This window comes from Vicia villosa, linkage group LG6 (assembly GCF_029867415.1).
Source record: "Vicia villosa cultivar HV-30 ecotype Madison, WI linkage group LG6, Vvil1.0, whole genome shotgun sequence".
Lineage (NCBI taxonomy): Eukaryota > Viridiplantae > Streptophyta > Magnoliopsida > Fabales > Fabaceae > Vicia > Vicia villosa.
In genome coordinates, this window is record NC_081185.1 from 148,697,808 (window position 1) to 148,716,650 (window position 18,843).

General features: G+C 33.7%; 1 pseudogene; it reads right to left on the bottom strand.

The window, feature by feature from the left end:
• Window positions 1-8,349: 8,349 nt before the first annotated feature.
• Window positions 8,350-13,432, bottom strand: LOC131614967 (accelerated cell death 11-like; annotated as a pseudogene).
• Window positions 13,433-18,843: the final 5,411 nt, after the last annotated feature.

The following is an 18,843-nucleotide window of genomic DNA, read 5'->3' on the forward strand; positions in this document are numbered from 1 at the left end:
GATACTCCACAAATAGGGCGTCATTCGCCTCCTCGGATTCGGCCGCCGACACCAAGTGGTGCTCGAAATAAAGTTTCAGCGTGGTGAACCTAAGATGAGGCCCACATGTCGTCTGGCACTCAAACTCAGCAACTTCAGGCTCAATACCCAAATAAAGTGTCATCCACTCACTGGCTTCGATCCTCTGGATCCGGGAGTGATCCAGCAGCACCCCCCTAATCGGCAAATGGAGAAGACACTGCACATCGTGCAAGGTGATCGTCATCTCCCCAACCGGTAAGTGGAAGAAAGACGTCTCCATGTGCCACCTCTCCACAAAGGCACCCTGCATGCCGTGGCTGATGGTGGTATACCCCGTCATGCACAGCCCACTAAGCCCTGAAGCTCTCACCGCGTCGTTAAACCACTCAGCATTCAATTTAAAGAGACTGAACACCTTCCGGGAGTGGTTCACCATTTTCAAAGTCTCTCTCTCTTGTTACAACAAAAACAAATAAAAAACAATGTTAATTAGACCGTTAAGAGAATGTTGAATAAACGACTAAATTAAAAACGGTTAAATAATAAAGTCGGGCAAATTATAAAAAATACCTCTCCCCCAGATACACCGAGCGACGTGCTCGTGGTAGGTAATCAGCAAGGTCGTGTCACTAGGCCCTCCTGGGTAGCCACCCTCCTGCTCCTCCTCCTCCCCGTGTGGAGGGTCAACATCTGGTACCTCCTCCGCCTCGTGGTATGTAACTGCCTCCTCCTCCTCCTCTCGCTGGCGGGAAGAAGATACCCGAGCCAAACGAATCCTCCTCGAACCAGATGCAGAAGTACCCTCGTCCATCTGCACGGGAACTCGCACACGTCCCCGTCCCTGCCCCCGTCTCTGCGTCGACGCCAGCTGCGCCGTTCGTTCGGGTCTAGCCGACGCAGTCTGGGTCTCTATCCTGTCTGATGTGTGTTGGGTTGCCTGCCATGTTACTGAAAACAATTGAAATCAATAAGAATGCGAAACAATTGAAATAACAAAAAAAATCAATTATGGACCACTTCGGAAGTTCATTTCTGAAACTGGAAATGGAGGTGTTTTCGGAAATGAACTTCCGAAACACCCCTGCGAAGCAATTTTCTGCAACTTCCATGGCAGACCCCAAAATCCATCTTCAAAACTAATTTTAATCAATCTAAACAACCTAAATAGCAGTATCAACCTACCCCAATATAATTTTCTTAAGTTCTAAACACCCTAATAGAGATATGAATAATGGATCTAAAAATTGAAAAAAATCGATAAACTTACCACTAATAGAGATTGAGATGATTAAGGTTGAGATTGGAAGAAGATTTTGGCAATCTCTGATAGTTCACACACTTGCTTTTGCAGAAATTTTGAATAGAGGAAGTTTGGAAGAAGATTTAGGGTAAAATGAATGGGGGAGGGGGCTGTTTTGCTTATTCTGCAAAACGCGCAGTATTTCGGAAATGCACTTCCGAAATGGTGTTGAAATAAGACAAATTTTGAAGAAAAAAAAGGCGCTTTCGATCTCCGAAAACACCATTTTCTTGCATTTCCGAAATGCATTTCCGAAACAGGGGATATTTTGGTAAATTCATCAGAGGTGACCAAGAAAGTAGGGAGGTGGGTAAAGAAATTTCCTAATTTTTTCTCTTTTCTACTTAGCAGTATTTTTTTTCAACCATTAGATTTATAGTAGGATGGATGGATGATTGCAAAAAGTAGGAGATTATCCATTCTCCATGCATTCATATTTAACAATGATTAATTTGTACGTTTAATAAGAAATAGAGTGAAGGTCCATTTTAGAAAGTCAGATTATTCTCTGGAAAAAAAATATTCTCTATTAAATCCCTTACAAAATTCATGTTAGTCTTTCTGCTAATATTATTTCAAATGGGTTTTTTTCTTACTTTTGAACCGTGACTGGATTGTCAATGAAGACTCGTTTTAGTCCCTCACAAACTAAGAAAAAAATTCTCTATTTAATCCCCATGTTAGTCTTTCTTTTAATATTTTTTTCAAATGATTTTTTTTTCCTATTTTTAAATCGTGACTTAACTTGACAAGATAGACCTGCTTTCAGAAATAGAGTACGGGTCAGAGGTTAAGTTCCTTTGCACATGGTCTTCAGAGTCTGAGTTTTCACCCGAAACAAGGTTACCTAGTATACCTAATTGTTCATTAAATACTTTATTATCATCAAAACCTAAGGAATATGATATAAACCAATTTTTTCCAACATATCATGTGTATTATTTTTGCCACAAGTATTATTTATAAAAGTAAGAAATTAGCCTAAATCACCCCAGCAACAGAACTAAACCTTCCAAATAGATCATTAACAACAGAAACAATAACAACACCTAATAAACAAGAATACATAACAAGAAAAACCGTAGTCACCCACCCATAAGCTTGATAATAAACCCAACAGAAAAAAAACAGTATTGCGATGATTTATCTACAATCCCTTCACAAAAAATTTCAAATCCACAATTATAAAATAGGAGTCCAGTCACAGTTTAAAAATAGGAATAAATAGTTTAAAAAAAAAGTATTAATAGATGATTCTGGATATTCCAAAAGTCAATCCAAACATGTTATATCTAAATTATTTCAACATTTTTAGATAATTTAAATCTCTATTTTTAAATGATATTGAAGAATTTATTATTAATAAAGTATTGATAATGGATAGAAAATATATATATTACTAACGACTTTACTTGTATATTGGCTTACTACACAAGTCATTACAAAACTAATATTTCTTTTATAATTTAAGATAAGCAATAAAAAAAAAAAAGATAAGCAATACGAAATTAATATTTCTTGTATAAATTATTGTCTCTTTTGGTCTCATTTGCTTTCTATTTGTCTCCAATTTGCGCAATTGTGAAAAAGACATGTACTAATCTTAAGACTTTATAAGATTAAACTTGCATTATAAACTAAAGAAAAGGTATAAGGCTTTAAAATGAGACAATGCTAATTTTTATGAAATAATGTCAAAACATAAATGAAAAACCTTTGATCGTGAATAACTATTTTGATTTGACCTTGTCCATTTGTAACTACAATTCAACAATGAATTATTCTTAGATAAATTTTCCAAACATCGTTGCCAATTTTCCAACTACCCTAAGTTTTTCCAGACATGGAGTTTTAGTGAGTAACAAATATGTAGAAATCCTAATGACATATTTCTTCATGCAAGCTTTGGTAGAAATCCTAATGTAAACAAAAGCACCTATTATAAATAACAAATACGTAGTTACAATCACACTACAATCAAGCTGAAATACTGTAAAAGAAATCAATAGGAAATGGGGAAACCTTTGATTGAATGTAAAGATCAATCTCTGATGAACAGAGGGATTGATTACAAGATGTGAAAATGAAAGAATTCAGAGGGAGAAAGTAATTGAACTCAACAATTCATATACCTAGAAAATGATCCCTAATTCTCTATAAGAAGATTCAAGATGTCACGAATTCCTTCAGTGTGGTGTTGGTCTTGCGAATTTTGTTGCTTTTACGCACTCCCTGTAAACCCGGTTGCATTACAACAGCATTTCTCTCACGTATTTCTTGTGGGTCCCTCAGCTCTGCTGACTCAGCACCTTCTAGCCCCTTATTTTTTATTTTCCTCATTACAATACCACCCCCTTTAAAGGCAACCTTGTCCTCAAGGTTGAAAGTTGGGAAATTGACTTGTATATCCTCCAGTACTTCCCATGTAGCCTCTTCAGTAGTCATATTAGTCCATTGGATAAGAACTTGTGATATCTTCCTTTCCCCTTGTTGTATCACGCGTGCATCTAGGACTGCAGGTTGTAGTATAATAGGCCCCATCTCTGTCATGGTTAAAGGTAAGGGCATGTACTGTTCAGTGGTCCCTCCCTTGAAGGGTTTTAATTGTGACACATGAAAGACTGAATGAATTTTAGCTTCCTTTGGTAATTGTAATTTATAAGCTACTGCTCCCACCTTACCTATTATCATGAAAGGCCCAAAAAAACGCATTCCAAGCTTTTGGTTTTTTCTTAAAGCAGCAGATTGCTGTCTATAAGGCTGCAACCTTACTAGTACCAACTCTCCCACCTTGAACTCTATGTCTCTTCTTTTCTTATCTGCTTGGTTCTTCATGTATACTTGAGCCTTTTCCAAATTGATTTTCAGTTGTTGTAAAATGTTGTCCCTTTCTATCAATTGTTCTTGTACTGATATGGGGTCCGTAGACTGATGTCTATAACGAGTAACAGAGGGAGGGTCTCTCCCATATAATGCCTTAAATGGAGTCATGCCAATACTTGTATGGTGAGCTGTGTTATACCAATATTCAGCCCAAGTTAGAGCCTTATACCATGCCTTAGGATTCTCAAAAGTAAAGCATCTTAAAAACATCTCTAAACATTTATTTAGCACTTCAGATTGCCCATCTGACTGTGGATGATATGCTGAGCTCATTGCCAGTGTTGTACCTTGTAGTTCAAATAGCCTTTTCCAGAAATTACTAGTAAACACCTTGTCTCTATCAGAAACAATGGACTTTGGTATGCCATGTAGTTTTGCTATTTGACTGAAGAATGCCTCTGCAACAATCTTGCTACTATAATCACTTTTTAGTGGAATAAAGTGAGCATATTTGGTCAGCCTATCAATAACCACCATGATAGTGGTATACCCAGCTGAAGGTGGTAATCCTGTGATGAAGTCCATGGCAATATCTTCCCAAACCTGAGTTGGAATGGGTAAGGGTTGTAGCAACCCAGCAGGTAAACTATGAGAAGTTTTGGCTTGCTGGCATATGACACATTTTTGCACAAATTCTTCAATATTTTTTTTTCATGTTGTGCCAAAAATATTGATAAGTCACCCTCGCCATGGTTCTAGCATTTCCTGAATGTCCTCCAATAGGAGAGCTATGGTTTTCCTTTAAAATCTTTTGGATCAATTCAGAATTTTCAGGAATCACTAGTCTATCTTTCCAGTACAGTAACCCATCTTTAGTGGTGTAATGAGGCTTCATTTGGGGTTGCTTAGTACACAACGCTATCAGTTCTTGCATCTTACCATTCTTCTGAACTTCTTCCAATAATTGTTGCATGAATTGTGTTTTGGGCTCTGACCACGACAACATAAACATTCGGGACAATGAATCTGCAGCAATGTTATCTTTTCCCGGCTTGTATTCAATCACAAAATCATATCCCAAAAACTTGTGCAGCCATTGTTGTTGTTCAGGTGTTTGTAAGCTCTGATCCAACAAGCTTTTCAGACTTTTTTGATCTGTCCTGATGGTGAATCTACTACCCAGCAAGTAGTGTCTAAACTTCGCTATAGCTTCAGACATAGCCAACATTTCTCTGAAATAGGCTGACTTCTTTTGATTTCTTGGCGCTAATTTCTTTGAAAAAAACGCTATGGGATGGCCCTTTTGGTGGAGGACTGCACCTATTCCAATCCCTGATGCATCTGTCTCCAAAATGAAGGGTTGTTCAAAATTTGGCAGCGCTAGAACAGGGGCAGAAGTGACAGCCTGTTGCAATTCCTCAAAAGCTGTTTGTGTTGTCTCATTCCAACAAAAGGAGTCCTTCCTTAACAAGTCAGTTAAAGGTGCTGCTATCTTAGCATAAGACTTAATAAATCTTCTATAATACCCTGTCAAACCTAGAAACCCTCTTAATTGTTTCAGGTTAGTAGGTTTTGGCCACTTAAGAACTGCTTGTACTTTTGTTTGTTCCATCGTTACACCTTTTCCCGATACCACATGTCCCAAATACTCTATTTCTTCCACTCCAAAAGCACATTTAGACAGTTTTACATACAACACATTCTGTTGTAATATTTGTAACACCGATTCCAAGTGAATGAGGTGATCCTTCCAAGTAGCTCTATATACTAGTATATCATCAAAAAAATACTAATACATACTTTCTCAAGGCTTGTTGAAAAATCTCGTTCATAAGAGATTGGAAGGTTGCTGGTGCATTAGTGAGTCCGAATGGCATCACTAGCCATTCATAGTGACCATGGTGAGTTCTAAAAGCAGTCTTGTACCTGTCTTCTGGGTGGACCAAAATCTGATGGTACCCCGATCGCAAATCCAGCTTTGAAAAGTACTTAGCACCAAATAACTCATCTAATAGTTCATCCACAGTAGGCATCGGAAAACTGTCTTTCACAGTTATAGCATTCAAGGCTCTATAGTCTGTACAAAATCTCCAACTTCCGTCCTTCTTCTTCACTAGCACAATGGGGGACGAAAAAGGGCTGTTACTGGCCTGTATTATACCCTGATCCAGCATCTCCAGAACCATTTTCTCAATTTGTTCTTTCTGACTGTGGGGGTATCTGTAAGGTTTAACCTTGACAGGATTTGAGCCTTCTTTAAGGGGAATGGCATGGTTGTGTAGTCTTTGAGGTGGCAAACCTTCTGGGGTACTAAAAATGTTTCGGTAATTGTATAAAATCATGGCAATTTCTGGTGTCATATCAGCTGGTATTTCGCCCCATATATCTGCCTTTGATGTTGACTGAACCCTTTCCACTGTGAACACCTCATCAATACTATTGGTATTTTGCATCCTCCTGAGTTGATGCAATTGTGCTGGGCCTGGTACTATGTTTGTGTCACCCTGTAGAGTTATAAAATTCCCTTCATGAAAAAATTTCAAAGTCAGTGCTGAGTAATCTGCCACATGGGGCCCTAATGTGGCTAACCAAGCCGTTCCCAATATCACATCTGCACCCGCAACTGGTAGTAAGTATGCAGTAATCAACATTTCATGGTTTTGAATTACTACTGGGAGTTTGGCAACTACTCCCTCTGCTGTCATGGTTTGTCCATTCCCCACCAGCACCTTGAAACATGGAGCTGGTTCCACAGGTAGCTTCAAAAAATGAGCAATTCTTGGTTGCACAAAATTGTCAGAGCTTCCCCCATCAATGAGTATTTGCACCTGCAACTTACCGATTTTTCCCTGAAATCTCATTGTCCCTAAACTGTTGGCTCCTTTCATGGCATTTAAAGATAAATGGTGGTCTGTGTGGGGTTGAGGTAAGGTTGTTTGATTTTGGTCAGGTGGTTCAGATTCCATCTCCTCAGTTTCCGGTTCTTCTTCATATTGCAACAACATCAATTGTCGATTGGGACATTTGTGGTTAAAAGAGAATTTGTCATCACACCAATAACAAAGGCCTTTGTCTCTTCTCAATTGCATCTCTGCTGGTGAAATTCTTTTGATGTTCGGATTCTTTTGGTGAGGGTTCATAGGTCTAGTGGGTGGTGTATGGAGTATTGGTGTTGTGTTTTTTTGGGTATTTTCTGGTTTATTTGAATTGAAGGTTGCTCTGGAATTTGCAGGGTTATATTGATATTGGTTGGCTTTTTGTGGTTTACTGTTTGTGTTGTACTTTTCCTCATAAACTTTTGCTAGGGACACAGCCTTGACAATAGAGATGGGAGTATGAATCAACACATCGCGTCGGATCTCAGAGTTAAGGCCACTGATGAAACAATCTATTAACGCATCGTTACTGATACCATAAACCCTGTTAGCTAGAGATGTGAATTTGAGATAATAATTAGCAACAATACTCGTTTGGCTCAACTTAAACAGTGTTGCACGAGGACAATCATACACCGAAGGGCCAAAATCTAGCTCTAAAGCACGGGTAAGTTCATTCCATGAGTGAAATGGGTTCGATCGCTGAACCATTTGAAACCATGGTATAACATCTTTGTCAAAATGCACCGATGAAATGGTTAAACGATCGTGATCCGGTGTATCGTAATAATCAAAAAATTGCTCAGCTCTAAAAATCCATTCCAGAACATTATTACCATCAAATCTGGGAAATTCGAGCTTAACATTTCTCACCTGAAATGGTTGTTTGTTTGTGAGTCCAGCACCATGGGAAGACTTGGATGGTGTTTGTTGAATGAGTATATCAAGCGCCGCATGGATCTATTCGAATCTGCTATCTGCACTTGTTTGGATCTGTTCCATCTTCTCGAATCTTGCTGCATTCGCGAGCTCCATCCGTTCCAATCTTTCATAGAGATCCTCTTGCAGTTGTTTCAGAGCTTCTGCGTTGCGCTTGCCTTCTGCACTCATCTCCTTCAAATCTGCCATGGTGAGATGAAAGCACCAATGAAATACTGTAAAAGAAATCAATAGGAAATGGGGAAACCATTATTGAATGTAAAGATCAATCTCTGATGAACAGAGGGATTGATTACAAGATGTGAAAATGAAAGAATTCAGAGGGAGAAAGTAATTGAACTCAACAATTCACATACCTAGAAAATGATCCCTAATTCTCTATAAGAAGATTCAAGATGTCACGAATTCCTTCAGTGTGGTGTTGGTCTTGCGAATTCTGTTGCTTTTACGCACTCCCTGTAAACCCGGTTGCATTACAACAGCATTTCTCTCACGTATTTCTTGTGGGTCCCTCAGCTCTGCTGACTCAGCACCTTCTAGCCCCTTATTTTTTATTTTCCTCATTACACAAGCACTCAAGTATAAAAAACCATGTGACTTTCCAACCTCTAGAAAAAGGCCAGCCACATCTACCTAGGAAAATTAGTCACACATATCAAATGATGTTAGATCGATCACTAAACATCATCAAACTATATGTATCTAATTGAAACTATTAAAATTAAGATCAGTATCATGTAATAAGCTAAAGTCCACTTTTCCATTGGCAACTGTGGTGGAATTGAGAAGAACACAATCATTTAAGGAAAAAGTACAACATTTGAAGGAAAAAATTTGCATCATCGTTCAATCACAATACATTATTAAAACTGTTCTACTAAACAATCTGCTAAACTATTCTTGGAGTTAATGCACAATTCTTGGTAAATTTTATAATGTAAGCTTCAAAACAAAAGTATAATCACTGTTAAAACATTAACTTAAGTAAAATTTCAAACCTTTTTAGCAACAACGATAGTGAAAAAACACTGAAATAAACAGGAGAGGTAATCAATGACACCTGCTTAAACATGTGGGGGCCTAAAATGCAACTACATTTTAACTGGCATTCACATAGTCCATTGTTAAAAGGCATCCACAAATTTGTTTTGTCACTATTGGACATGCCTCAAGATCTTCTACCGTGCTTCTGCAGCCCTGCTAGTAATACATAACGGTTAGTTACTCTATACATCAATTACTAATAATAACCCAACAATTTATTATATTATAAATGATATTTAGTTTGTAATGGAAATACGACTATTTTTTTGAAATATTTGAAGTAAAAAATTACCTTCAAGATCAGTTTCTAATAAGATTTTAAATCTTTGTTTTCATGTGTGTATATCTTAAATTCAACATTGTTCTATATACAAAAGAAATATAGTTGAAGGTTGAAAGAATCCAGGCTAGAATCGAAAAGACATTTATAATTGAAAACCTCCATTTGTTTTCTCTATACTTTCTGTCTTGTGATAGAGACTTGCCATTTCATTTTCATTATTGATTAAGTTATGGAAATATATGTTGATCTTGTCTACTCATTGAACAACAATACTAACTCATTCAAAGTTGAAAACATGTATGACATCATAACATTTTAAGGGTTAAAAAGGGCAAGTGTCTTAAGCACATCATAGTTTATTGATTTTCCATCTTAAGATTGTCTAAAACATATGTTAAGTCAATATAAATGTTTCAAGACAATCCTTAAAGATAAAAACAATAAGCTATAATGTGCTTCGGATACCGTCCTTTTTTAACTCTACAGATGTTTTTTTTATTTGTGATGACTTAAAATTTGGATGATTAACTATTGTTGTTAAAAGAGTAATCAAGGTATGAATGTGTCTTTCCATTATCCAATCAATAACAAATAGAAAAGGGTAGATCTTATCCCAAGAAAATATAAAAAAAAACAAGGAGAGAAGAGTATATTACTTCGTCTAAATTTAAAAGTTTTGGTTTCAACTATAAAGGTCTTTCCGATTTTATAGCGGCTGGATTCTTCCCGCCTACAACTATACTCCTTTCTATATAGACTCCCGTGTACATTTTAAGTATAAGTTCAATGCATGAAGGATCTGACCCGGTATCTTTTTCCCACAAAACCCGCAAAGACAAAGGTAATTATTATCCCTTACATGATGATGAGTAACATACAACCAAAAACAATATTTACCACGCTTTTTCATATTTATTATCAACATTAACACACAACATTAAGAGAAGGTAACTGCTGATAATAATATAACAATTTCCCACTAATTCCCTAATAATATAATAATTGCCACTTGAAAACATAACTGTGAAACCATTAATTTTCCTTATCGAGAGATCTAGCAGCATAGTCACCAGATCAGCTCCAGATAGACATAATTCGATTTGCACAGAACTACACCCAAACCTGCTTGCAACTCCCACAGACCCACCTTACTGAAATTGCTATCCATGGGCTCTGTTTTTGCAATTTCATCTCTGATAATGGCTTCATCCATTTCATCTCCAATGTCGGCATCCTCTTGAGCAAGATAAGTTCCTGAAAAGGGTATTAGTGAGAACTTAAAGAAATTTGGATTGAAGTGTGTATTACTATATAATATATATATATATATATATATATATATATATATATATATATATATATATATATATATATATATATATATATATATATATATATATATATATATATATATATATATATATATATATATATATATATATATTACTAGATTATTGACCAAAGCAAAATTTCAAAGTTGAATTGCTAAGACCAAGGTAATCGTAGTTTGGTTTGACTGATAATGTTTGCAGTTACTGGTTTGATAACAACTATTTCATATTCCGAACCACATGTGATAACAACATGTATGGCAAGAAATAAGCTTAGAATGAGTATGAATTCAAACTGTCCTTGCATACAGCTTGAAAAACCTTACATTGATTCTGCAATAAATGCAGAAATATGTAAAAAAAATTGAATATAAGTTAGTAATAATGTTGAAGAACCTTTTTTATAGCCAAAGTTTCATCTGTCACCAAGCATTTTGCTTGCACGCTAAATGAAAAAGAATACAATAAGCATCAGTTTACTTCAAACTGTATCCAATTAAAAGGTGCAAATGAAAGAAACATGGAAGGGACTAACCAAAAACTATACCAAATGATTCTTGTCCAACAGCACGCTCAGAACATGGAAGGGACTAACCTTGATTCGTATACAATGAGCATCAGTTTGTTTCAAAACATCAAAAATGATTGTCACAAACCAAAAAAATTATTGTGTATAAAAGATTCCAAACAACAAAAGTTCTCTATTACATGTATTCAAATCAATCAAAACACAATCATTCAGAAGGTTCGCCAATATATACCCAATTCTCTTTCAAGAAAGATCTTCTCAATATATCGGAGCAGAGGTGGGGATGCCGATATATAAGTTTCCATCAGGACCTTTGTTGCAAACTCTGTAGCAATAACAAAAATATTGTTAACATCATACCTACAATAATGAAAGTTTTAAGCTTTAAGTACATGTTTAAACTCATGCTAGTTGTTGCATTGTAGGAATTTAAACATGAGTTTAAACATTCATAAGTTTAAACATGTATCTCTCATAGAAACTGCATTGAGGAATAATAATTTTTAATATTTGTATGTAACCCTTAGAAACTGCATCTCTCGTAGAATTTCCCCTATTAAAACACAGATTGGAACTTAATTTACCATAATTGTTAAGTATTAGCAAACTAAACAAAATTGTAAAAGGATTAAACAAAAAACACGATATTATTGAGGTGGTTGACCCGAGAATCAATGTTGGTTCATAAACACTCTCCATACAACCAACTTTGCACTAAATATTGAAGAATTGTAAGTGAGATTTTTTTTATGTTATCCAATTTTCCATGTTCACTTTTTTTTTTTTTATTCCTTTCGGACGAGTCTTGGAGCTCACCAAATATAGAACAAATCTCACGTTCAAAGGTTTAGGGTTTAGGGTTTAGGGTTTAGGGTTTAGGGTTTAGGGTTTAGGGTTTAGAATTAGAGCTCTTGTTCTTATGAAATATGAGTTTTTTTTTGTTTGTTTAATAATTGTTATTTAGCACTGGTGTTAAAAAAGTCAATTAAGGGTGATAGTGACATGCTTTGGATCTCATCTACCAAAATATCAAAAACATGCATCAAATTAAACATTGATAGTACACAGAAAATGGTTATGAAGCAAATGAATAGGATGTACATACTCTGAGTAGAAGTTGTTCAAATAGCACCTTGAGTAATTCAAGTCCACATTTTATTTTCAAAAGCTTTTGGAATGACTCCCTTGTATTCTTACAGAATTAGTTTCTACATCATGATCAACCATAGATTGTAATGCCTTGAAAGACTTTGATGCTTCTTTTATGTCATTGACCTCTTATTAACTATGAAGCACAGACTCCGACACGGACACCGGGACACGACACGACACGGACACTCTGACACTGATAATGTTGAAAACATAGGACACCGACACCGCTACATATAAGCTAATATTTGAGTTTCATTTATCCATATATTGATCAAAATTAATGTCTGAAATTCTTTATTGATAACATTGTTTCAATACATGTTTAACTCTTTTAGATGTGTGTGAGATTTGTCCAAAAAATATATAAATGTGATTTGAAAAAAGAAATAAAACAAATTTTTGTTTGAAATATTTGTCTGAGTTGTCGGAAATATGTGGTATGAGTGTCATACGAGTGTCGGACACTGATTAAAAGAGTGTCGGAACAAAGAAAAAAACCATTTTTTAGGAGACACTTGTCTGACTTTTCCGACACTTGTTTGACTTTTCCGACACGTGTCGTACGGGTGTCATACAAGTGTCGGACACCGACGCGTGTCGGACACCGCGACACGCCTACTCCTAGAGGTGTCCGTGTTTCATAGCTTATTAACGTCAAAACCATACCATGATAACCAAATTGAATAAACATATATGATGATGAGTTCACAACAAAGTAGTTGATTGGTAACCTACCTTGATAAGGTAATCCATCTCAATGGACTTGAAGTGAAAGCCAATGCTGCCACAAAAGGGCATGTGCGGGAAAAAGCTGCAACCTCATAAGTTGAGTTGAATATTTACAGATAGCGCAAAAACCCTAGTCCTAAATCCTTACTCCCCTCCCATTGTTTTCGGTATACTTTCTTGGGACGGAAACAGAAGATAAATTTGCCAAGATTAAAGTTTCCGAAGTTAGAGCCCTAATTCCTTACTCCCCTCCCATTGTTTTTGGTATACTTTCTTGGGACAGAAACAGAAGATAAAATTGCCAAGGTTAAAGTTTCCGAAGTTAGAGCTCCACATGCAAAATGTGAATACGGAATAATCAGATTCTTTCGAGACTATGCAGATAACTTTAGAGAAATATTTCATTTATCTAATAATCTAAGTGAAGGTGACATACTCACGTATAAAGTAAGTTAATCAATAAGAACAGGTACCTATCAAACTTTCTTGGTTTGTAAGGAAAGTGAAATGGAAATGAAATGTTAAAAAAGCATCTCAAGCCACGAAACACTGCTCATCCAATATGGTATCTTAATATTATTCCTTGAGTGGTAAAGAAATCGGTTAACAATTACTTTGTGTTTGGAGGTTTTGTGGGACAAAAATATCATTAAATTCACCCGACTTTCTCATGCCTTGAACTTATACTTAAAATGTACGAGGGAGTCTATATACGATGTATGAGGGAGTCTCTATACGAAAGAGTACAGTTGAAGGCGGGACAATTTTTTGTTTATAAAGACAATAAAATGAGAAACGATGAGAGCTATTTTTTTATCTTATTACTAAAAAGATCAGAAATACGTGGCAAGTGGGAAAGAATGGTTAAGAAAGCAAGAGGAAAGAGCTGTTAACAAATCATTTCAAGACATAGAGCATTGATCTTCCAAAATTCAGAAACATTAATGCCAATGAAGCAACGAAGGTTTATTCATGTTATTCCTTACCATTAGTAACTTAATGTTACTTCTTATCTGTCTAAATACACCGACTAATCATTACCTTTGTCTAATGGTTGGTCAGCGTCTTTACAACACATAGAATAACATTAAGTTACTAAATAGATGCTAAGGAATAACACGAACAAACCTTCTAGCTTCATCGACCTTCATGTTTCTAAATCTTGGATGAGAAATTCTCTGCTTGAAATGCTTTCTTAATAGCTCTTTCTCACTTGTTTTCTTAATATCGCACTTGTTAAGTATTTTTGATATTCTTGGTAATAGGATAAAAAGTAGTTCTCGTCACTTCTCATTTCGACGTGTTTACAAATCAAGAAATTTTGGTAGCAGTACTTATTGATCTCTTCATTTAGCCTATCAGATAAATGGATTATCTCTTAAAAGCATAATCTTATCTCCGAAAGGAATCTGTCATTCCAAATTCAAGCTCACATTATGTGAGCCCTAACTTCGCCCACTTTAACCTTGATTACTTTAACTTTTGGGAGTTTTTCTTCAATCTCACATGAAATCATGTAGAAGATATGGCGACTTCGTTCTTCGTGTGGCTTATGAAGATCCTGAAAACCTTGAGTTGACGATCTTCATAAGGATGCAGCCTTTTGTGAATCAAGCCCCGAAATAAATTGTAACGAAGCATATAACCATTTGTGACTTGTTGCTAAATTAATGTCTAAGGCAGCCTGATTGGTCACATCTACCATCACCTGCTCAACAATCCCAAATGTGTCAACCTGGTTGAGAAAACTCTCTAAAGAGCACACTTTCCATGACAATATTTCCTTTCTCAGCCCACATAATGACGCAACCATTGCCAATGGGTTCGGTAGAAATGGACCAAGAGAAACATTTCACCTCACTCTACCTGTCAAAGCAACAAAAATATGATAAGTTACAGGATTTATTAGATGATCATGAACAGCCTACAACCAAAAACAATATTTACCAAGTGTTGCGAAGTAAGCTGTTTAGAAGAAGTTGGAGAATTTTCATAGATTCAGTCTATCCTTTTCATGTACAACATCTTTAGGATTTTCTTCAATCATATGTGAAATAGTTGCAGAAGTCTTACCGGGATTGCAAAAAACAAGACACATTGTATGCAAAAAAATAATGATAAATCTGACTCATGACACCATGACCATGCCATTTTTTACCGCTTAACATTTACCATCATATGTTATCCAGCAAAAAGTAAACATGTATTGATTTTTTTTCATCAAATAAAATTACACTAATTCTTCTAAACCAAAAAGTCATTTTCGGGGGAAATTTGAATAATGAGTTTGTCTTCTTCTGCCTTCTGGAACTATTAGGCATCCTCAAATTTAACTAAAGAGTTTGTCTTTCAATAACCTTAAACACTCCTACTTCCAAGAAACTAAGGTGATGTAAGATTTCCATATTATAACAAGCTTAAATAAGAAACAGAAAGTATCCTGCATTGATATAAAAATAAAACTAACTTGTTCATGAAAAGTTCTATCAACCTTAATTGTATTTATAGTATAAAGTATCATCCTTTTTAAGTTCTAAGGTGAAGTTTCCTCTTTGTTGGATCCAAACACTTATTTAGAAACGAGTGACTTTTCTATATCAATTTTCTAACCTAGATCTCAGCTTCATATGTTCCCATTACATATACAAATAGATTTGGAGAAAAAAGAATGATAGAAATAAATGAGGAAGAAAAATGCTAGAAGAGAAGAAAGGGAATGAGGACGAAAAAAAAAAGGAAAAAGGAGAAGAAACGGAATGAGGAAGAACAGGGGATTGGCTTCTTTCTACCCACTCCACTTTATCTCTTATTTCAATTTTCAATATTAAAGAAATGAAAAAAGTTTCCCTCCAACAACCAAAAATGCAAGTGTTATGAGAGAGGGAGTAGTTGTGTTAGTTTTGGTACAACCTGTGAGATTATGACACGTGGTAACATGAGTTTTGAGTGAAACGAGTTAAAATATTGTTCAACACAAAAGATAAAGTTGTTGAACACATACATCCATTTAAATATTATTTAATTAAGGTCATATTAAACCAAAAATAAGATTTGATCAAATATTATAAAAATATATATATATTTTTCTTGCATGTTTATAAATGATCTATCTATAGGAAATAAAAAGTTATTAAATAATGAATAAATATATTTTTAACTATTTTAAGAATATTAAATATGTAATAATTTGAAATTAAAAAATATCATATTAATAGAATTAAGTTATATCTGTGAATATATAAAAATAAAGAAAATAATTCAATATATATATATATATATATATATATATATATATATATATATATATATATATATATATATATATATATATATATATATATATATCGGGTTAGCATTTTCAAACAAATTCATATATAACATCTCTCGCGCGTTTCTTAAATTATAGGCATGTAATATTATCAGCAATGTATTTTCTGCGCAGTTGAATAATTAAATGACTCCCACATACAAATATTACATAATTGTTTTATTAAATTTAAAATTTCGATGTTGAAAATAGTATTTTACTAAGATGATAATTTTTTATTTTTTATAACATCAAATTAAAATAATTATAACGGGAACGTGAAGCGACTGTTCAAAATATTGAATATAAACAGGACTGTCAAACTATTGATAAAATATTGAACATTAATGGAAACATAAAGTTATTGATTAAAATATTTATTTTTTTCACGGGTACCAAATATTTTTCTTTACATTCAATTATTAATTTTTTCACGGGTACCAGACATTTTTCTATACATTTAATTATTATTTTTTCACGGGTATCAGACATTTTTCTATATATTTAATTATTATTTTTTCACGGGTACCAGACATTTTCTATACATTTAATTATTATTTTTTCACGGGTATCAAACATTTTTCTATTAAAAAATATACATCTAAAACAAATGCGCGTTCCGTACCAGAACCCGTGCAAATGCACGAGTTTGTTTCTAGTTTAAATTTATAATACATTACAAAGCAAACGCGTGGATGTGTAGAGATTTTAGAAATCATGTCTAGAGTGTTATGTCATGAGTTCAATTTAAATAAAGTTTTTTTTGAGAATTCAGTTGTTTTATTTCTACAATAAAATTGGCTATAAAGATTTCAAGCTTGTTTTAAAATTATAAATTAATCTATAAATTATTTAAAATCATTTTTTAGAAATTTAGTATTCTATAATAAATAACGTACAATTTATTATAATTTTTTAATATTTTTTAAAAAAAAATAAAATTTAAAATATCACTTAAATTTAGTGTTATTTTAAATATATATTTTTTTATAATAGATTATCTTTTAGATATATCATTTTTTTAAAATTATGGTATTTTGATTATATTAAAAATTTTAATAATAAATATTTAAATAATTAGATGTTAAAACTATTTTTAAAAAATTCTCATAAAATTATTAAATATTTTAAGATATGTTAGAACTTTTGTGTCCGACAAATATCTAAGACTTAAGAATTAGAATTGGAAATCTGATTCATCCTATAATTAAAAGATGTAAGTGATTCAATCACAAGAAAAAAAATCTAAGAAAGAATAAGTCCTTAAAAAGCTCAAGAAGTTAATTCAAATATTAAAGGGTGAAGGGATAATTTTAAGAATTTTAAAAGAACCATTATGAAGTTCATCAAAGATTTTTTGTTGAAGAAATAGTGAAATCAACTGCATGATTTTGTTTGAAAGAATAAATTCATCGTTTGCTAGTGAAGAAGCTTTATCAAATAAAATATATGTTTCGAACAATGAAGATGATGAAGAAGTTTCTATCAGTAGAATATTTGAAAGAATAAATGATAAAGAATTTTATAAATAATTTCAAATAAAATCGAACTCATGCAATTGAAAAATGCAAGTTCTATTATAACCAATCAAAATAATCAAATTCTTTACTCGTATGCGCTATTACATTTATATATAATCATTTCTTAATCATTAAAAATATCATTCAAAAAACGAAAAATCAAAATTCAAAGTTAGTTGTTTAATTTTTTATTAGAATCCATTTTTATTATTGCGGAGAACCTCTAAAAAGTAATTCTATGAGATGATGAACATCATACAACCAAAAACAATATTTACCAAGCTTCTCCAAAGGAAATTGTTTAGAATTTGGAGAATTTTCACAAAGACAAGGCAGGATTCATCTCTATAGACAAGGATGAGTCCATCCTTTTCATCTCCAGCATCTTCAGGACTTCCCATGACCATTTTAAAAATAAACTAACACAAAAAGATCCACAATACAACAACATAAGTCTTTTTCCAATGATGGGGCAAAAAAGACATATTTTATGCACACACAAAATTACTCATGCTAACCAAAAAGTCTTTTTTAAGAAAAAATGTGTATACAAAAAATAATACTCGTGGATTGGATGGGACAAATATAATGGAGATATAGGAACAAGAAGTGCTTTACAAAATTTAACAAAACATTAACTTATATATATTTTTTTCACAAAATTTAACAACACATAACTCTATCCTATGTATATCTTCCTTCAAACTAGTGCAAGACATAGATGCTCTTAAAATAGTGGTTAGTGATTTTCCAAAAAAATTAATTTGTCTTTCAAAATTGTGAAAAATATATTTAACATCTAAGAAAAATATTTACATAAATAAATTTGGAAGTGACATACCATTATCATTTATATAAAAATAAATAAATACTTGTGAAATACTCCCTCCGTCCCACAATGAGTGACCCAGCACACCATTTCACACAGATTAAGAAAAGTGTAAAAAAGTAAGAGAGATAATATTGTTTTTACCATAGTACCCTTATTA